Consider the following 22,693-nt stretch of genomic DNA (forward strand, 5'->3'; position numbering starts at 1 on the left):
CTGACTGATTAAACATTCGCCGTATCCGGTCGGCTAAACTCCGAACACATCTTCCCTTTTTAAGAATGACTTCAGTGCCGTTCTTTGTTCTTTTCTCAGAGAAAAGCTCAACTCCAAGTCTTCCGGAGGCCCGGGCAGAGCTGATTCGAAAGGCCGCCGCCGTTCGCCAGTTTCTGTGTTTACTAGAAGCAGGCAAAAGCAACTCGGCCGTCGTCATTATGGCCCCGCCCGCCGACTCTATAGCCTACACGATGTGATTGGGCCATCCAGATTCTGAGGAATACAGCTCAGATAGGTATTAAGAGTGCCTAGACGACACTTGCGGGCAGATTAAATTTGCTGCCGCTAGGGTGCGTCTAGATTTCTAGGCTTATGCACCTCCTGAATGAGTACAGTATCAAAACACTGGAAAAAGAAGAAGCAACAATGAGCAATCTCATAGTACCATATGATGCATATGAAAAATAAGTGTTGTGGGTGTTTATGGACTCGATCTACTCCATCTATGTTTTGATGAATCTGATCCAGATGTAGTTCTCAGCTTTTTGCTTAAAATGTTTTATTAACACATTCAAGAGTTGATAAAAAATAATGCATGAAACGAAAAGGGTCTGTTCTTTATTTTGATATATTGCATATTCAGATATTCATACAGCAAAATATCTGGGGGCCAGGAAATTTGTGAAAATTACAAAACACTGATGGTGCCTGGAAAGTTTTTATTTCTTTTTATATATTTTTTTAATGGTGGGGAAAGAGTTAGTTTTTTTTATCTGTGCACATCATTGACTTTTTATTTTTTTATTAATTAATGTGCCCTTTTTTTTTATCAAAATAACTTCCCCTCCCTCTTGAGAGCAACATCTCTTCTCTGATGACGTGTTTACTGTGAGGACAACCTGTCACTCACGACATCGCAGCAATAGCAAACCACAACCATCTTACATTCCAATCAATTCCAGATGGACAAAATCAAGTCCCACCCTACATTTTTCCTCGTTCGAGAAGCCATTTCACATGGAAGTACGTCACAATATTGAAGAAAAGACTATCACAACTTCCATTTCATGCCATTAATCAGTGCTAAAATAATCAATTTTCGCTATGAAAATGCTGATGCAAACACAAAGCGTGTCTGCTGCATCCTCCACAGTCTAACACTAGGAAATGATCTGCAAGATAGGGAGTTGCAGCATGTAAATTTTGTTTTTGGGTGTGCTTGCACAGATACCTAAAAAAACAAACAAGTTTAGTTAATAGTTTATTATAAAACAACATAAACAGCAAACCAGGACTTTGCCCGCATCAAAGCACTGTTCAGTTTGGCATGTCTTTGAGTCTCTCTCTGTTCATGTTGCCATCATGTTTTGAGATTACAGTTCCTTTAAAGAGGCCATATTTTCCTTTAAGGTAGTTTGTGTTTGCAACTTCTGAAAAAAATCCCCCTGATCAATGGAATCCAATTACCATTTTTAAAACAACATTTTTTTAAAGTTTAGTGCATGGTTTAGCAAAGATGGCAGATTTCAAATTACATACTTCTGGGGGGTCCTTCAACAGCCGAGAAACTGCCATTAAGATGAATACTGACGGATAACTTTCTCCAGGTATTATAGAACCCTTTGATGCTATCCAGCTGAGCTTTGACTCCTTGTATGGAAGAAAGCAGGAAGAGCAGACGTCTTCCTGATCAGACCATGTAGTCTAAAGGTGCCCTAAAATGAGTTGAAACAATATTTAAAATTGTTCTCTGATATCTAAATAGACGGTATGTGGCTTATTTAAGGTCAAAAAAATGTCTAGATATGGTTTTACAGGTCCATTTACAACCCTAGAAATTGTCCCTAGGATGTAATGCTCTGTTTTTGCCTTATTTGGAAGGGTCGTGACTGTTTCACTGCACGGCTCAATGACAGCTAACACATCTATACCTCCCGTCATGGCAATGATTTTACAATGATAGCTTCTCAACTTTGAATCACAAGCTGAACTGGGTAGCGCGTAAATATGTTGTTTACAGTAATGTTACAGTTTGACAGTAGAGTACTGATTTAAAAGTTGATTTATTTAGCCAAACAAAGTAATGTAGAAGCCACTCAAAATAGTCAGTGTCATGTTTACTACTCATCTGCTGTAAAATCATACTTCAGTTCTCAAAAATGTATATTTATTTAAAAAAATGTACTAAGCCTTGTCAAATGACTATCGTTTCAACTTAGATGGTGAAGAAGGTGACATTAGCTACAAGGATCGAGTGAGTGATCTGTAAGCAACTAAACAGTAGTAGTAAATGTAGTTAGCTTTTGAGTTAATGTGTTAATGATGAAATATAGGCTAACTTAGATTTCAATCCGAGAAATTTTCAGTTTAATCAGAAATGGGTTCGACAGTCAAGAAGTGGATAAAATCACTACTTACTGCTTGCAGGAATATGGTTGGAATCGGGCCTTTCTTCAGTATCAGACGCTGAGTGAAATCCTGCTATATTGCCCTAGGTTAGAAAAACTGGGCCGAGCAAACGAACAACTTTGAATTAAATTGTTGCGGTATCGAATTGTAAAGAAACCACAGCTATGACTGTTGACATTTTTTGTCTTTGGGAAGGGTATGAAAAGTCCTCATGTCTCCTGGACAGCCTGGATCATAACATTTATTACCATGCCATTTTCGCTATCCTCGGGTGACACTTGTTTATCTGACTGAACTCCTGACGGCTGCGCAGTGCCGCCTGACAATGAACATTGGCTGACACACAAATGTTAGGGGCGTACATATTAAGGATCCTAGCGGTTGCGTCGCATGTGGCGGTATGTTGAAAATAGCCTGTTTTTCCGTGGTGTTTTTCACAAACAAGGTTTACATATGAAGGAGGGCAATGGTGTTTGAGACTCACTGTATGTGATGTCCATGTACTGAACTCTTTTTATTTAACTATGGCAAATTACTAAAAAACTATGTTTAATTACATTTTTTATTCTAGGGTACCTTTAAGTAAATAAAAAACACTAAAAGCACAACGAACTGGCAGAAAGTGAGCAAAACGTGAAAACAGAAGGATGTGACAGACAGGTCCCGATCAATGGCTTTGAGCAACGTCTTAATGCAATACAGCGGAAAGAGCAGACGACCTCATCATTAGAACATGCAGTCTTCATTAAATCGGTAAAAACAAGAATGGATTTCCTCGGAACAGCAAAATGAGCATCTGATGAAATCATACAGCACTTTAAATGATTCTTAAATCACTCATTGATATGCCTAATTGATTTGACTTGCCAGGGGAAGTTCACAAAAAAACAGTTGGTGCAGATTTGAACAGGCTTTTGGGCTTTCACTTAGATTCAGCATCCCTGTCTTTCATTAATGTGCCATATTTTCACAAGGGGTTCCAAGTGGTTGCCATGTGTCCGAGACCCATGCATTTCATGCTAATGAATCCTGAATACATTGTTGTTTTTTCAGATTAGAATTTAGTAATCCAAATAGATGTAATGTGAATGTTGAATGTAGTGTACAAGTTGTATTGTAAAATATATGAATCATAAAGTCATGAACAATGCATATACGTATGACGATTATACAGGCTATATGGTATACTGTATATATTCACTCCAACCCGGAATCAGCAAATTCATTCAGTGAAGGATACATCAGAACAATTCAAATGGTTATGCTGAGTTTGTGTGTCCTTGCGAATGATTAATGTAAAAGGACAGGTTCATACGAGTCATTTGTTCCTGAATGCGATTCATTTAAAGAGTCATTTGCTCATGAATTGGACTTGCAGAGCACATGGCACTAATGAGATCCTGATTAAAATACTTTTAAACAACCCGCTGTGTGATCAGTGATAAATTATTTAATCTTTTTTATATTGCGGTAACCAGGGCCGTGCACAGATATTTTGAGGGGTAGTGGCTCAAACCAAAAAAAGGGCACTATAGGGGGGTTGAGTATCATCTTAATATAGAGAATGAATAACAAACCTTTTACAATCATACTGTAAATACAATTGTTAGGCTTTATAGTGCTAATTCAATTTATGTTGTTTTAATGATTCTTCCAAATACACTAAAATACTAATTCAGACTGATTCAGATTTTCAGCTATAGCTACACTGTAAAAAATTAGTGGTGGTTTTTGTTGGTTTAACTTAAAAAAGTAAGTAACCTGGTTGCCTTAAAATTTTGAGTTTATTGAAATTAAAAATTTGAGTTGATACAATGAAGGAAATTAGTTTAATAAATAGAAACTCAAAATATTTTTGTATCTGAACCACATAAAAAATGTGATAAATCATGAAAATATCACATTTGGCATGTTTCACTGCATCATCAGAAATAACACACACTTTATTACCCAATATGCTTACAAAATCTTTTAATAAAGGTTGTCGAATCTCAAAAAAATGTTCATTGTATTAACTCAAAATGTAAATTTCAATGAACTCAAAATTTTAAGGCAACCAGGTAACTTTTTTTCTAAATAATTTTTTACAGTTTATATATATATATATATATATATATATATATATATATATATATATATATATATATATATATATATATATATGGGCATTATGGGCTGTAACATCTTGTGATCCATGACAATGAGAAACAAATCATTAAAATAATTTAAACTATAAATAATTTGAAAATAAATAAGACTTTGGACACCAAATGTACCTGTGATTATAGAATCACCCTACTGCAAGGACAATTCAAATGTGTTTTCTTGCTAACATGCCTTTTTATGTTATTAAATTCATTTATTTACTATTTTTTTGGGGTGACCTATAGATTCGGCAGCGCTGACGTAGATGCAGCATTTTGCTTTGATTGACAGGTGCAGTCATGTCCAGCTGGCCTGTGCTTATATCATTGTCGGAATGCCAAGGCCACTCTCAGGCCTCTGTTGCTCCTTATTTGGACTATTTTGAATTGATTGTCAGGATTAAGATACGTCTCGTTTCAACCACCGCAAACAAGAATCTAATTAACTAACTTTAGCATTTCAAAGCTAGCATACATTTAGGCTGCACCCAGGGTTTGAGTTAAACTTGTTAAACCTGTCTCGTGCTGACTGGAGCTGGAAACGAGTGTGGATCGTCACCTCCAGGGTCGGAGGGACGGATTATGGAAGTCTGAGACCCGACAGCCGTCAGTCCCTGAGGGAGATTAGAAAGATCCAAAGGTGGCGGCCCGAACAGGAATCTGACACAGCAGGGGGATGAAGAGGGGGGTCTGTGCTAGTTGTCGCAGCATGAGATGTTCGGAATTAACGTATGCTGTGACGTTATGAAAGTCCTCTTATTCCTACTGGGTATCAAATCTTTGACTGCTTCTCCAGTGACTGACAGACAGTGTAGCACCTGATGGTAAATATATAAATGAGCTCAGTTTAGTATGCTGTGGCTGTGGTTGATGACAGCTATAGTGGGATAAAAATATGTAAAGAACTCACTTGATACTGTGTGTAAATAAAGAATAGGCAGGTAGGATAGGTGATTTGCTCCAGAAACATTTTTGTTATGCTAGTTGAAAAACTCTACGCGTCCTGATAGCAATCACTAAGTTAAGTGGTCTACATGTAAAAATAGGGCACAATGTACTGTTTAAATATGAAGGAATTTTCCGTATAGTTTTTGTTTTGTTTTACCTGTATTTTAATTTACACATTGCATTGCATTTAATAAACACATTGAATGTTTTAAGGGTCAACAGAAATTTCCGTAATAACGTTATACTTGGAGCAGCTTGTGACTCGAATTTGTGGTCAGTCAGTCAGTGCTCTTTAAGTTGCTTATGTTGATTATAATGGTAATGTTATGTGCTTTAATACATGAGGTAGTTGAACCCTGTCTGTCGTAACGATTTACTCTCTGCTGTGTGCGTTCATGTGTTTTGAAAGAGGCGTTGCTGTGGAGAGGCTCTAAAAGCTAGCTCGCTATTGCTGTCTGAAAATTGCATATCCTACATTTAAATGCCAAGTTCTGTCATAAAACTAGATAGCTTTTACGTAGGTAACAACATAGCACAAGCTGATTGGTTTCTGTTGCATTTGCAGCCAATGAGGTGCATTTCCAGTGCGCTTTAAGAGTTCCTCTTGAAACCCTCCAGTTTTTTTCAATGACTACATAGGCCTATTATATCCATTTCAGGATTTTTTTTTTTCTGGGTTGGCTTGCGTACTTTACACAATTATTTGTCTACTGCGTAATATGTCAGATGAAAACCAAAGAGCTTTGGGGTTTGAAATGCATGTTCCTCCAAAAACCGCAACCCTGTTGCCACACACTTTGTCTTAAGATCTCTCAGATTACAACAGTCCAATCGTTAAGTTACTCACAAGCGAAAATGTTAATAAATAAAGCACTGGCAGTTTGTTAGTCATTTTTTTAAATAGCACTTTGTCTTTGTAACAGTTTGGTAAACCATTGAAGCATTGTTCTCATTTGATGAACACATTTAAAGACTTGCCACAGGTCCAGATGTCATAAACAGTTGCTAAACTTTTATTCAGATTGATTTGATTCGTTCTGAGATTTCCATCCAACCTCCTAATCACAAAATTAAATTATCAAATTAGTTCTGCATGAACGGATTCTCCGATTTTCTGCTGAATTTGCCTAATGCCTAAGGTGTTATTGGATTGGATTGATGCCGTTACGGGACTATAAAATGCTTTCCAGGCCATGTGAAGCCACAGGACGGGTAATTTTGACACTGATAAGCTCATACCCTACAGAACGGTGCATCCTGTCTCCTTGCGTGTGACCACAAAGCACTTGTAACATCCAGGATGTCTTTGTGAGCAGTGCATTTAAAGGGTACCAAAGTAAGCGTGAGAGGGAAAGTGCTGTGTGATTCACTGTAGCAGTGTTTGCATGCACCCACTGCACGCAAGCAGTGATTCTTCAATTCTTCTGAGAATTGCCACTTGGTGTCTAGTTAGATAAAGAATGTGTGGAATGCTTGGACCAAATCACTTAGACCACAAAGCTAGTTACAATAATGAACCTACAATTTTAATCTTTATGCATTACTTCATTAGTGATACACTAACATGTTTCTGAAACCAAAAAGGATTTATTTGTATTTAATATAATATAATATAATAATCAAAACATGCAAATCAAATAAAAGCTGAGTTGTATACAAACATTTGAATTGCACATAAGGCAGTTTTTGTGTGCAAAATTTGTATGTATCGTTGTTGAAACATGAAAATAAATATTTAAATGGTGGCTGCATTAAAAAAAACTTCCAAACTAAAAATCCAAACTATCAAGACTAACAACTTTACATTTATGCATTTGGCAGAAGCTTTTATCCAAAGTGACTTACATTGCATTTAAGGTACACATTTTACATTTTTGTCAATTCTTGCTTTCCCTGGGAATTGAACCCATGACCTTGGCGTTGCTAGCGCCATGCTCTACTCATTGAGCTACAGGAAAGACCTGATCAGGAAAGATCAATATGTGATAATGTGACAGTGTTTTTGTAAATTAAATGTGCGATTAAATGAGATGCTTTTCAGCACGTTGTAATATTTCTCTCAACATACCTTCTGATGTTCGTTCATGTTTATTTCATGCTATAATTAGTAGTAAAGAGGATAATTTCACACTTCACACATGCTCTTCAAACTGTTTTAATCAATGGTTTTGGCTCTCCAAAATTCTCTCTTTTTTTTGCTCCAAAAATGTTTTGCCATCAGACATTTTACAAAAGGTGTTTAGTGTCACATTAGGAGAAAAATGGGGCGGGGGGATACCATGTTAATACGATGTTAATTATTTGTAATAACCCAAATTGTTTAAAGAGGTAAATGTTTGTGCCTGGGAGGGATTCTGCTGTCATCAGATACAGTATAGGGGATGTTATGTCCAATATTTGGGTATGAGGATAGAAAAGAGTGTGCAGTGATGGTCATTCAAAGAGGGCAAATGGCCCTTTAGGCGTCAGCATGTCTGTTGACGGCCTTGTATGCCAAGACAAGTGTTTTGAACTTGATCCTAGCAGAGATAAGGTGCCAGTGGAGTGAACGTAGCTGAGGTGTGACTGTGACGATCTGACACAAGTGGCAATATTCCATAGTTATATAACTGAGGACAACATGATTGATTATCTGTTCAGAAATGTCTTCGAACGTCTTTCATTTGGGTTGTAATAGTCTCTTAGAGATTGGGGCTCTCTGGGGTTTGTCTGTCTGCACAGTTTTGGCTTGATTCTGTCAGTTTGATGCATTTGGCCGACACTTTTATCCAAAGCAATTTGCATTACTTTCAAAGCATATCAGATCATGCATTGGCTGGGAATCAAACCCACAACCTTAATGTTGCCAGTGCCATGTTATACAGGAATGCAAGATGCTTGTGTAATACCGTATTATATAATCACTCAACAAAGTTCAAACTTCAACTAAAATTAAAATTAAAACAAAATTAACAGTTAAAAATGTATTCAAATATTAAATATATTATTATTAAATATTATTAAAAACTATTGTAGTATCTGCTGAATGATATAAATAACACTGCAGTGCACGTGTTAACTCTAAACATAAAAGAAAATGTTTCAAATTTTTAGATTAAAATTATTATTAATAAATAGAATTGTTTACTGTTGTATATTATTTATGAAGGTGTAAGTGTCCACAAAGGGAGGTTTTGATAGTTTACCCCCTTAACTATAGTGAAGCATGCACAAGGTTATACACCGAGTCCAAGGTCATCCTGTCCATTGGGGTGTGGGGACAGCTGTCCTACACTCATTGAGGACAGAGTTTGGCTTCCTTCCAAAACTGTTTTGACCAGCAGCCCCTTACAGAGGTCAGTAAACTTTCATACCACTGACAGAGTCTCTTCAACAGCTGATCAAATGTTTTACTCATTACATTATACAATTATACAGACATGTCAAGAAAATCACACTACACTACATGGCCTTGGGCTGTTGTTAGTTGCTGTCAGTTGCTAAAATGGCTTTTCTAGATTCGAGCTGCATAGGTACATGGATATGTTTTACATTTATTCATCACAAAAACAAAATATTCCTATGTAAATTAACTAATTCTGCAATTTCAATAATTCATTAGAACATTGGTGCAAAGTTGGGTAACACTATAATATGTAACAAATTACTTACAAATAATTTATAGTTAATTCATAGTTAATATATTCAACTCTCCCAATTGTTAATATATTAATAAGCTATATATTAATAGTTGGTTATTCATTCATTGCCACTATAATTAACAATTTATTATTGTTTAATTAGCTCACATGTAAAGAGATCATTTTTCAAGAGTTCAAGATGACTGATGTACTGATAACAACAGTAAATTAGATATAATTACAAATAACTAACCCTAAACCAAATCCTAACCCAACTGTAACTCTATAGTAAGTACATGTAGTTAATTAATATTACTCACTATATTTATTTGAGTAAGTACAATGTAATATGTCACCTTAAAAAAAGTAAACCCTTTTTTATGCTTTAACAATTTATTAAGTGTAAATAATTTACAGTTGACATTAGGTAACGTAAAATGTAAATAGTTAAGTGCTTTAAAGTTAAACCATCCTTTATTGGACATTAATTGCATTAAGTAGGGGTGTAACGCTACACAGAAGTCTCAGTTCGGTACACACCTTGGTTTTGGAGTTTGGTACAACAGGAAAAAGCAATAAATCCCCAATGCTAGGTTTCAGACCGTAGTGCAAATTTTCACTATTTTGAGTTTTAAAAACAAAAAACAAAAAAGTTGCTTGAACTTCAGGGTGTCTTAATATTTGTCTGGTTCACTATCTTTGTGGGGACTCTCAATAGACATAATTGTTTTAATACATTACAAACTGTATATATGCCCCTACACTAACCCTACCTCTAAACCTATCCATCACACAAAACTTTATGCATTTTTACTTTTTCAAACAAACAAAAAAACATTCTGTATGATTTATAAACTTGTTTCCTCATGGAGACCTCAATATAGGCCCCCACGATGACACGACTCAGTGTGCATTCAGATTGAAGTCCCCACTGGGATAGAAAAACATGGGAACACGCACACGCACACACACGTTTGTTTTTGTGATATATGGGGACATTCCATAGGCGTAATGGTTTTTATACTGTACAAACCGTATTTTCTATCCCCTTACACTGCCCCTGCCCCTAAACCTAGGAAACATTCAGCATTCTTACTTTCTCAAAAAAAACCTCATCCATATGATTTATAAGCATTTTGAAAAGTGGGGACGGACAATGTCCTCATATTTCACACTCTCCTTGTAATAACTATGTCATACCCATGTCATTATACACATTTGTGTCCTAATATGTCACAAAAACATGCCCCTCCACACACACACACACATTGTTATCAAAGCCATGAAAATATTTCATGCTGATTGCTCATCCTGTATTTATGGGAGCATCAGTAAGCCATGTTGTTTAGCCTGGCATTTCCTTTATGTTGTCTCATGGCAGAGGGGGGTTCAGTTTGTCAAACATTATTTAAATATACACAGGGAACGTATTGAATTACCAACAAAAGTGTCACTCCGTCTCCACTGTGTGAATTCCACAGTGAAATGTCATGCGTTTCTGTCATGTACATCCACTGACGTTGTGCTGGGAAACCTCAATCACCTTGACCCTGCGCGCTCATACCGCAAGTTTACAGGCTTCCTGTATGGCAGATTTGCCTTAATCAGTGGCCGTGTTTTGATACTGCCTGAGAGGCCACAGTTGTGGCCGGAGAGGTTAATGAGGATCAGGGAATGGAGGTTTTTCCAGACGACTTTCTTAGATGTCAGCGGCTGTAAAGTGTCACATTTATCACATTATTGATGACATTTGTTATTTAAAGTAAGTGTATGTAAGATTGTGGCCAAAACTGGTACTGCAATCACTTTCAAATTAATTTAGAGCTGTGTATTTTCAGCATCATTACTCCAGTCTTCAGTGCTCAAGAAACATTTCTTAGTATTATCAATGTTGAAAACAGTTGCAGCTTAATATTTTTGTGGAAACCGTATATAGTATGTGTGTATTTGTTTTTAGGTATTGTTTGATTGGCAGTGTGGGCCTCAGGAAACATTTCTTTCTGTAAATTTGTACCAGACAGGAGGTACCAGCTCATAAAACCCTGAGCTTACAGCCTCTAGCATCCTACACGCATAAACACACACACTGTGCAATACCCCTGCAGAGATCCTCTGCCCTCAATAGACAGGATCCCTGCCCCAAAAGGAGGAAGTCGTAAGCTCATTAAAGTAAGAAGCTAATGATGTGGTACTTTGGGCCTTTGCTAGTAGGCTCAGAGGAACAAGCCGTGATTCAAAATACCGCTGATGTCCTTCAAATCCAACATTACACTTTTATTTCACCTGGCGTTGGTGTCGGGTCTCTTTAAGAAGTTATCTGGAAAGTAGCAGAGTACATTACACGATTCAGTTCAATTTGGAGGGTTTTATTTTATTGGAATGATGTTTATGTTCCTGATAATCAGTTTTTTCCTTTTCAAGTTTCAAATAAAAAAATAAGTACGTGTTCATGTCTCCTTAACATTTTAAAGTTTAACTTCAAAGTTTAGTCAACTTGAAATGTGAATTTGTGCTAAACTTAATTTTAGTACTAAACTAGGACTTAAGGCAGCACAAACACTTTCTTTTTTTAACTATTTTTTTTAGTGTAAATGCTTTTTGTTCTGATTTTTTTCCCTACAGAATCCACTCCATCAGATTCATCCACATGTTTGACTGTTTCACGTTAAGTTTTTTCTGTGAGGCATGACTTGGACGTCAACTATAGCCTTTACATGCCAAGTTTACACTCAACATGTTGTCCTATACGTTTACTCATGCTGTTATATGCTGGCACACAGCTTTATCTTGATTATTTGAATTGTATGCATCTTGCATAGATGATATTCCTTGCTTTTGAAGGATCATTGGAACCAAACAATTCTCAGATCTGATTGAGTGGATCATGGTCCATTAACTGAGGATTGTGCTGGTATCGCTGGTCCGTGGCCTGTGCGTGTGGCCAGAGGTCTGTAGATGATAATCTCTCTGATAGACAATGCATTAGTTCCAGCAGTCTGAACAATCAGCTTCACTGGATCAGGACCATACAACCTTTTAGCATCTAATGCTCATAATATTTAGCAGGCACACCAAAAAATGATAGTACTTGAAAAGACTATGGTGTGGCGTGATGTATTTCCTTTTCTTGGGCAATTTCTTAGATAGCCAATTATTTACATGAATGAATTTATAAGCTAATAGGTTGCTCTGGTCTCTCGTTTTTTCTCTGTCAGATGATATGCATGCTTAGACACACAGCATGATGGCAAGTGTGACATAGCTTTTAAACAACAGTTCTATTGAAAACAATTGAAAACGCCAGCCAACTGCGTGAAAAAAAAAAAAACGTTTTGGTGGCAACATCCTAGCAACCAATCAGAACACTTTAGCAACCGCAAAGCAACACACTGGCAACCACCCACAGAAAATGTAATGATGGAGTCATAAATAACATTTCCAGTTTGCTGGTTATTATAAATATTGGAATATAATTGTGCATCAAAAGATTAAAAACATTTCAGTTTGTTTGTATGTAATAAACAATGCTTGATTTTTAGTCTTGTAAGGTTTCTTGTCTAAGCTGTTGTGCCATTTTCAGACTGCTGTAGATGTGGTTTTGTCAGGCCCAATTAGGATCTAAAATACCCGTCCTCTCTCTGCTCTCTAAAGCACTTTATTTGGCAATGTGCGAACTGTGGCCTTTTCTATCATGCTATGTGGAAGCATGTGTGAGTGTTTTATGGTGTTTGATGCCATTTCTTCTCTCACTCTGCACACCTGTGCACATCCAATGACACTGTGATTGACAGGGCATTTCATCAACATGGCACATGTGCTCGATACTCGTCTGATTGACATGTTGAGGCAGCTTTAGCCTTTGCCCTGTGCTCTGTGCCGCCCCCTTTACAGACCTGAGGTCAGTGTATCAAGACAACAGAGGTCTTGAATGGTCGTAAGGTGATGACACCCCCTATTTTCATTTTCATGTGCCTTTTTAGGTGGAAGGAACAGGTTTATCAGATGGTGTAGACAGATGCTCACTGTTCATAATCAACCCCACTAACATCTGACCTCACAGCTGGACTGCACAGACCACTGGATCAAGAGGCTGGTGTGTGTGTGTGTGTGTGTGTGTGTGTGTGTGTGTGTGTGTGTGTGTGTTTGTGTGTGTAGATGTGCATGAAAGAAAGAGTCCTTTTGAAATGGTACTAAGATTAACTTACATTTCAGGTTGGAGCCATAGCTGTGTGGACAAGTGCTCTGACATGGTGCGGTTGCACTTTAGGCGATGTGGGCTTGAGGTCCTTTCCTGATCCAATCCCCTTCTCTCTGTTATGATTTTCTGTGAATCTTCCTATTGTCTAAAAAAGGAAACAGTTATTTGATGATATAAAAAAAAAATGAGTTTGATTTACTTTGCACTCTACTGAGCAGACTCAAGATGTCACCGCCATATTTGGACACTGCCGGCTTCACTTACTTCAACGGAAGAGAGTGAAGGCGCGTCCTCCATCTTTTTTTTTTTACAGTCTATGATTTGGATGAATATTTTGCCCATACAGACGAGCAACAGGTGTTTTTACTACTGCATGTCCCTTTCTGGTATCTTTGTACATTTCATAACATTTTTTTTCACAAATATCAGTGTTGGGTAAGTTACTTTTTTTAAATCCTATATCAATCTGAACCATTTGGACAAAACAAGGATAGACAGAAAACCTTTCAATTCTTTCAAATAAACAATATACAATCGCATAAATTATTCTTAAACTGACCAAAGTGTGTGAAGGGAGAAGATTACATTAAAACATAAATTTTTACAGTATTTAATGGAATTAAATTAAAGAGTTATCCCTTATTTTATACTTTTCCAAGGGAAAAGTAATTCAATTAGAGTATTAGACTAGTGATTAATTACCCCCACCACTGATTATAACCGTTATGTTCTGTTATAACTGTTATATTCTGCAATGCTTTGCCTCATAAACGTATATTGTAAATGCAACACTAATAGACGTTTTTTACAAATTGCATGCCATTGATTCTGTCAATAGAGTTTAACTTGTAACGAACCCACAGAAGTACACTAAAAAGCACTGTGTCTGGACTTGGGATAGATCTGCCACAAGATGTAAAAATAATGACATTTTGTGTCAAATATGGTTTAACTCACAGTAGCCATTTCATGACAAAAGTAATTATGTCTTCACAGATGAGAACCCTGTTAATGAATCCAACTAATCAGACCAGGTACCACTGAAGCCATGCCATTCTTTGACCGAACTATAAGACTATCTCTCATGGCCAGTGTCAAAGCACGCCCCTGCTCTCCTAAAAGCTACGAGCATTACTGAAACAGGGGTCATTCATCAGCACTTGGCTAAATGATGCAAGTGGTTCTTATTAGCGCAACGCTGCAATGTTTTACCAAGGGTGGGGAGGCATTCCCCTTCCCTGTTCCAGATGTTTCCTTCTGGGATGGCGGGACGCTGGCTATCAGAGGAGCGTGACTAGGCTCAACGACAATCGTGTAATAATTGAGAATGACGGTTAAATGCCATTATTTATCGATTAGTTAATCCACAGTTTCCAATATCCTCTTCTGTACTTTCTAAATAACGCTCAAAGGTATAATACACACCACTGTTTACTAGAATTGTGGCTACCTGAAATATGAGCTATGATCTGTAGAGTGAACAATAACAAGCCACTCACAATTTAAAGTAATAAACTATAGTAATTTATATTTATATTTACGCATTTCACATTTTGGTGTTTATCCAAAGCAATTTACAATGAAATGAAGTCTACCAGAACATTCATTCCTTCGGTTTTGAACATATGACATTGATGCTGTTTGTGCTATTTTGTTGTTGTACAATAAAAGTAGGAAAAATATTTAAATAATTATTTAACTATGTAAAAGTGAAGCTATTTAATAGTGCAATATCTTTTACAATGTTTTTCTGGAACACAAAATGACTCGAGGTTAAGGGTTACAAAAAAAAATCATTTATAGTTAAAATTAGTTTTTAAAAAAAGTGATAAATAACAACATTTAACCAAATATTTTCTTATAAAAAAGGAAAAAAAAAAAAGTACTATTACAATGACACTCCTAACTAGTTTAGGTGAGTAACCATACTTTGATTGCCTTAGTTTGCACGGCTTGTAAAATGTAAAAAAAATAAAAATAAAAAAAAGATATCACAAAAAATGTGTAGATTAATACCATGCATAACTATACCTTCTAACACTGATAAGTTTGACATCAATACAGAGCGTTATTTCACTGAAGTAAATATTATATAACATGTAGTATGAAATCATCTTGTTGAAGTTATCTTGTTATGTTTATGTATATATCTTGATATGTTTATATGACTAAATGTTGTATTATGTAAGATCTTGCACCATAGCACTGCATGCTGAAATTTGGCCCGGTACGTTTGTCGTCCTAGTGACATGAAGGCAGAGCTCAAGTTTGGGCTGTGCATAAAGTTCAAGGGTACTTATCATTGAGTAAATCTAAAAGTCCAAGTCAAAGGTCAGCTGAAGTAAGTATTATTTAATTATCCCATTTAAAGGTTGATAAACCCAATGTATCAAGAGTTATATATCTTTATATTGCATCTTCGTAAACTAAAAATGTTTTTAATGAATGTGCGTGTTTGATCTCTGCTGGACAGATGTGAGTAATTATTGTTATGTGGTGTGTTTGTGATGATATACGTCTGGGACAGCAGGAGGTTTTGGGTGTCTAAAGGGTCAGTGGGGTTACGCTAGCCATTGTTTGTGCTTGGTCCTGTTTAAAGGCTCGATAAGACCAGCAGATCAAGAGCGGTAGACAGGTGGTCTATCAGTCCATATCCCAAAAACAATCCTTTTATTGACAAGTTAAACCACTTTTTGTATCTTATGTTTATCTGAGAATATTTGGATCATATAATTGAAACATGTTGATTCTCTACTATATGTGGGAGAGTAGCCATTGTAGCCCCGTCTCCTTCCTCTTCATGCAGATAAGCATTTCCTGTGTTCTCTTTTAAGAGGTAATTGGCATTACTAAAAACCGATTTACATAGTAATCTGTCAGAGCATGCCAAAGTTTAAAGCAAATACGCCATGAGCATTAACATACAATGATTTTGCATTTTTTTATAAACTACATGAAGCGTTCAGCTTAACCAGATCCATATTTATCTTCGCAATGAATGTAAAATCGAAAATAATAGTTTTATGGATTCTGCATTCAAAAAAATCAATCGGGTGAATCTCATGGAGAAATATCCAATCATACACCCCATTACCCCAATCCTAAGGAATAAATAATAAAATATTTTACATGTTTTTAAGACAATTAGGATATTTTGCATTATGACATTATTTACATGATAGTAAAGCACATTTACGCCCAAAAATTAAAATTCTGTCATCATTTACTCACCCTCAAGTTGTTCCAAACCTGTATGAGTTTCTTTCTTCTGCTGAACACAAAAGATGATATTATGAAGAATATGGGTAACCAGGATGTACCCATTGACTTCCATAGTAGGAAAGTCAATGGGGCGCATTGTTTTTTTGTTACTGACATTCTTCAAAATATCATTATTTGTGTTCAACAGAAGAAAGAAATTAAGAAGAAATGACAGAATAAACATTTTTGGGTGAACTATCCCTTTAAAGGTGTCATGAACTGGCTATTTTATTTTTTATACTGTTGTCTGAGGTCAGATAATGATGTTCGTGTGGTTTTTACATTCAAATACATCATAACTAATAAGTAGCAGCTGTGACAGCTGCTGGTATGCTCTGTTAGACACGTCACGTACACATAATCAGTACCATCTGTAACAATGCAATACTATCGCATGTAAAAAACATGATTTACTCACATAAGTGTGTTGTACCATTCCTGTTGGATACAATATAGAAGGCACAGCATTGTGTTTAAATCTCAATATGTCTGGAAATTCAGTGTCGACTTGTATCTTGTTAACAAACGATTATCTTGCTATCTTTGGCGTGTTTATTGCTCGGTAACGCGATCAGTTTAGCTGTACGAGTCGGTGGGCGGGGCTACAGAAGCAGGAGTACACATAGAGGCGGCGTTTCACCGTTCTAATACATCATTGATTAGAGAGCATCGTTTGCTGGGCCTAGTGTCTATAAAAGCTTTTCTTTTACTAACAAGGATGTTTTCACCTCTGAACCTTACAGGCTATTCTTATATTACCTTGACCTTTTATATTTACATTTACATTTACATGTATGCATTATATACATACATTGCATTCAAGGTACACATTTTACATTTTGTAAATTCTTGCTTTCCCTGGGAATCGAACCCATGACCATGGCGTTGCTAGCGCCATGCGCTACAGTTTGATCTACAGGAAAGCGTAGCTCAAACAGTAGCTCAAACTGTTTTATATATCAAAGGCTCAAGGGAAAGTTGATTTCTCAATTCATCACCCCTTTAATAAGACTTTGGGTGGAAATATGCTTTACTGCCCAACTATTCCTTTAATGTAATGTGATTTTTTTTATTTATTTTTACCATAACAAAATGTTTTTTTTTTCCTGGACAAAAACTTAAAAAAATATATTGTTGGTTTAACTTAAAAAAGGAAGTTCCCTGGTTGCCTTAAGAGATTGGTTGAAGGAGATTGGTTAAATCAACAGAAACTCAAACTATTACATTATTTGAACCACATTAAAGGTGCACTAAGCAGCTTTCGTCCACTGGAGGGCGCCTATTCAAAACAAATCGTAGTTAAATGACGCAAAGTGTGAGCGCAGCATCTTGGTAAAATGTGGTCTTCTCATCACAGCCGGTGGAAAATAGGACTCGGGCAGAAATCACGTTCATGCATGCGGTTATTAACGTTACTGTAGTCTAAAGCAGAGAAGGACCGAGTGTTATGGACCTGAGCACAGCTGCTGGAGCAATTGTTAAACAAATACCCGCCTCGCGAATACCGGGACTTTTATTATGACGGGACGGGACACATTCGCCGGGCGCCTGCACAGATCCGCTCTTCCGGTTATGATTTTGAGGTAATGTAGCTCTGTTTATCATATTAGATACATTTAAGTGTGTTCAAAACGATGTTATGACTTTACTCTGTGTGTTCACTTGTTCACACTGCTAAGAGTAAAGCGCTCCTGCGAAATAAAAGCCGAAACCGAGGGTAACGCAGATATGACGCAATTGACAGACGACTCCCTCAAATGCAATGCTGAAACGTCCCGGTCCTTAGTTAAAATAGCAATTTTCTCACAATTTACAAATAGTTGGAAACTTCTGGGATATTGTACTCAACTGAACAAAATATATAACACCGGCCTAGTGGTTTTTGGATATTTACTGCAAAAATACTACATAGTTCACCTTTAATCTAAGTTGATTTGAAAAAAAAAGTTGATTTGTTTATTTGACAAAAGAAAAACAATGTGTAATAAATCATAAAAATATTTTTTAACAGTGGTATTTTTATTACAGCAATTGATGGCCTACATATCATTATAATGTAAAGGGGACAAAACTAATACAGAGATTCAAAATATATTGATGATATCAGCTGATATAAGCTGTTCCATGACCCATAATCATGGAACATTTTTATATACACTACCATTCAAAAGTTTGTATAAATGAATGCTTTTACTCAGCAATCAAAAGTGACAGTAAAATGATAAGTGAATGAAAATTCATGTTTGACATCAAAAGAATAAACTACATTTTAAAATATATTAAAACAGAAATTTGATCATATAAATGGTCATCATAAGTGACTTTCAAAAATATTTGATCCCTACCGACCCCAAACATTTGAATTATAATGTATGTATTGAAAAAGAACACAATTCCTGCTTATTCATGGCCGATCCATCAGCAAGATGCAGAGGTGATTCTCTGGCAGCATTTTAAATCAATTTCCTTGAGACGTTTCAGATGCAGTTACAATTACCTCTTCAAATACATTCCACAGGCTTTCCTCTGAGAGAGGCTAGATTCGGTGCGTGGCTATACCACGGGTTAAAATGAACACATTATTACACAGGGGGTCATCTTGCAAGAGCTTGTGCTTTTCAAGGGAGTTCTGGCCTTCTGGAAGGGTAGGGTGACACAGATATGGTCTCAAACACGACGTGTTATGGGGACCTCTAAGATGGCTAAGTGTGATAAGACAACGGTAAGTCGCTGGCCTTGGCTTCTCAACGTCAGACAGATGAGACACCCAGGCAGCGCCATTTGGTACTTATTTGTGAGCTGTTAATGAGTAAAGGGTTTGAGTGTCACTTACGGCCTATATGGCTTTATTAGAACCGCATGTGTCCGTTTCGTATTCGGAAAATCCTCAATTGCGTTTTTATCAATGAGGAAAATCCAGATGCTCTGCAAGGTCCAACTCTGGAATCTCACAAGAGGTATAATACTATATCCAGTTTGAAATGAAAAAAGATCTCTTCTTCGACGCTCCAAAAAGTGAAAACACATTGTGCAGGGTCTTTTTGGCCTTTCGGAGTGAAAAGAGCTTCTGTGTTTTCTTTTCTTGCATTTAAATCGAGGCTTCATCTATGAGGGAGAGAACTGGAGTTATTAGCGGTAACATTCAATCTGTCCCTATCCATGCACACTAATGATTTCAGCTGGAAGTGAGACGTGTCTGGCACGGATTCTCATTTTTGTTGTGGTTGTGGGGATTGGATTTGCTGAGAAAACTCAAAAACCACATTTTCATATTGATTGTGATTTGATTTGCATTCAGACTATCTGTTTTATGCAAAGAAAGAAATGAATACAGTTTGCACTCAATCATTTTAAAAGGACACTTCACTCAAAAATGAAAATTATGTGAACATTTACTGTCTTTTCCCCCCAGTTTAACACACACACGCACACAAATAACCTTTACATAGCTCTTTCCATACAAAAACAGAATATAAAACTGGTCTAAAAAAGCCATATGATATGCTTTGTGTAAAAAACTGAATGGCTTCAAAAATTATTTTAAATATAGAGCATGTCTTGTATAGACCAAGGTTATTTTCGTAAACGAAAACTGAAACTAAGACTAAAACTATTGGTCAAAAAACATTTTCGTAAACTGAAATAAAATTAAAAAATCTGAATAAATAAAAAACTAAAACTAAACGAAACTAACTACTCTTACTAAAAAACTAACTGAAATAAAATAATAATTAGCAAAAATAAATATTCGTTTTCGTTGTTAATAAGCTCTCTTTAATGTGGTGGAAAATCTGACTGTGGCGGTTGAGGGAGTGTCTATTGCGCAACTGCGCGTGAAGTGAGCTGAGGAGATTAACCGCTGTCCTGTGACGGACGCGTGCAGACAGGCAACACATCGCCAGTCCTAAACGGGAGTTCACAAAGAATCAATGCGTCCGTGGCAGTGAAAGGGGAAATAATAACACAAGGTAATGAGATGCACGTTGAACTTCTTTTAAGCCCACTGTTTTAGAATGCTGTTTCTTACGTGACGAGAGACGCAGGCGCAAAAGTCAGCAACTATATTAGCAAATATCGTTACTAGCCTACTGTGCGTTTGAGATTTCATGTTTGCATAATATTGACAGGCTCAAAGGTGTTATCATAATCATTTACTACTAATAATATTATTATCTGTGTGGAGACATTTCCCCACAAAGTAGGGAATGCCAGGACACATACACACACAGGTTTGTTTCACTATATAAGTGAGGACATTGCATGGACTTCCATTGATTTTAAATCAGGTTAATGATATTTTATATCCCCTAACTCAATTCCTATCCCTAAACCTACCCATCCCAAGAACGTGCAAAACAATAGATTTAAATAAAAACATGTTTTGGCCGATTTATAAGCCTTTTTATCTAGTGAGGACCAGTCAAATGTCCTTACTAGTCAGTTATCATAATATTTTGATATCATAATATTATGTCTGGTGCGCTATCTTTGTGGGGACTTGCCATATAGACGTAATGGTTTTTATACCATACAAACCATATATTCTATCCCCCTACACTGCCCCTGCCCCTGCCCCTAAACCTACCCATCACAGGAAACCTTCTACATTTTTACATTTTCAAAATAACTCATTATGTATGATTTATAAGCTTTTGTACCCATGGGGACCTCAATTTAGGTCCCCACGGTGACACGAGTCCCCATGAGTCTGTGTGCATTCAGTTTGAAGTCTTCACCAGGCTAGAAAAACATGTACACACACACACACACACACACACACACACACACACACACACACACACACACACACACACACACACACACACACACACACACACACACACACACACACACACACACACACACACACACACACACACAGAGCAAAACAGTGTGTAGACACTGCTAGCCTACATTGTACTACTGAAGAAATTAAAATAAGCTTTTAATTGTTTAACAATATTTCATCTGTTATGAGTGAGTTTGTCTGGAATTTATAATTTTTACTTTTATATTTTACGTTGCATCTATTTTGTTCTTTAAGATAGATCCTGTATAGGTCATAGTTTGACTCAAGCTTTTTTGCTCAAAGGTGAAGACCCAACTTTACTGCATGTTTTGTAAGACCGTCCTGGGTTTAAACAATAATGCTTGTTTATCAAGTGATTTCACTTAAGGATGTTTAGTAAGATTAAACTCTAATCTGTTAATTAAACTTTGCTGAAATTAAAAACCTTGATTTGGTCTCTACACTTCATTATGGTAACTCTGCTAAACTATAATTACTAAAACTAAAACTGAAACTAAATAAATAAAAACTAAATAGAAATGTATTTCCAAAATAAAAACTAAACTAAAACTAGCAAAACCATTAGTAAAACTAACTAAAACTAAACTGAAATTTGTAGCAAAATTGAAAACGATAATAAAATAAAAACTGATTTAAAAAAGCAAAACTATAATAACCTTGGTATAGACTAGGGCTATTTTAGTTAACGAAAGCCATATAATGACATTGTAATTTTACTATACCAAGGCAGCATTTCTCTTTTTCCCTTAGTTGAACTTGATGTACTAAAATAACTCAAACGAAAAACTGAAATAAAAATGTATAAAAACTACAGTATATACACATGCAAAAGTCTGGGTCAAGTCACATTTATTTTTTAAGCGGTTTATACAATACAAATTGTTTCAAAGCAGCGTAACTGTATTTTTACTGTATTTTTGTTCAAATATGCAGTCTTGGTGAGCATTCTTTCTTTCAAATTTTTTAAAAACAAAAAACAAAAATCTGACCCCAAACTTTTAAATGGGTGTATAGATATAGTAAATAATTAAACCAAATAAATTAATAAAGAAAAAAAAAACGATAAAAGTATATATTTGATACTAAATATTACACTGGTATGTACCATTTCTATTATGCTTTTTTGAAGCGTGCTACTTTCATCCTCACATTCACTTTCATTGTATGGAAAAGAGCACCTGGGAAAACTGGCTAAATGTTTCCTTTTGTGTTTCATGGTTACATGTGGCATATGTTGGAACAACATGAGGGTGAGTAAATATTCATTTTTAGTTGCCTATGGGGCAAAACTGTATAGTAGTAA

General features: G+C 36.2%; 1 protein-coding gene and 1 long non-coding RNA gene across 2 annotated transcripts in view; one reads left to right on the top strand and one right to left on the bottom strand.

Moving 5' to 3' along the window:
• col23a1a (collagen type XXIII alpha 1 chain a) overlaps positions 1 to 22,693 on the top strand; it is a 186,401-nt gene that overhangs the window by 19,610 nt on the left and 144,098 nt on the right. The gene's annotated exons all lie outside the window — the stretch shown is intronic.
• LOC137092701 (uncharacterized) overlaps positions 1 to 22,693 on the bottom strand; it is a 73,052-nt gene that overhangs the window by 4,971 nt on the left and 45,388 nt on the right. The window contains exon 3 of the long non-coding RNA XR_010908327.1: positions 13,327 to 13,464. This is a non-coding gene — a long non-coding RNA (uncharacterized lncRNA). The remainder of the gene's footprint in view (positions 1 to 13,326; positions 13,465 to 22,693) is intronic.

The sequence above is a fragment of the Pseudorasbora parva genome, chromosome 11 (genome assembly GCF_024679245.1).
Source record: "Pseudorasbora parva isolate DD20220531a chromosome 11, ASM2467924v1, whole genome shotgun sequence".
Taxonomy (NCBI): domain Eukaryota; kingdom Metazoa; phylum Chordata; class Actinopteri; order Cypriniformes; family Gobionidae; genus Pseudorasbora; species Pseudorasbora parva.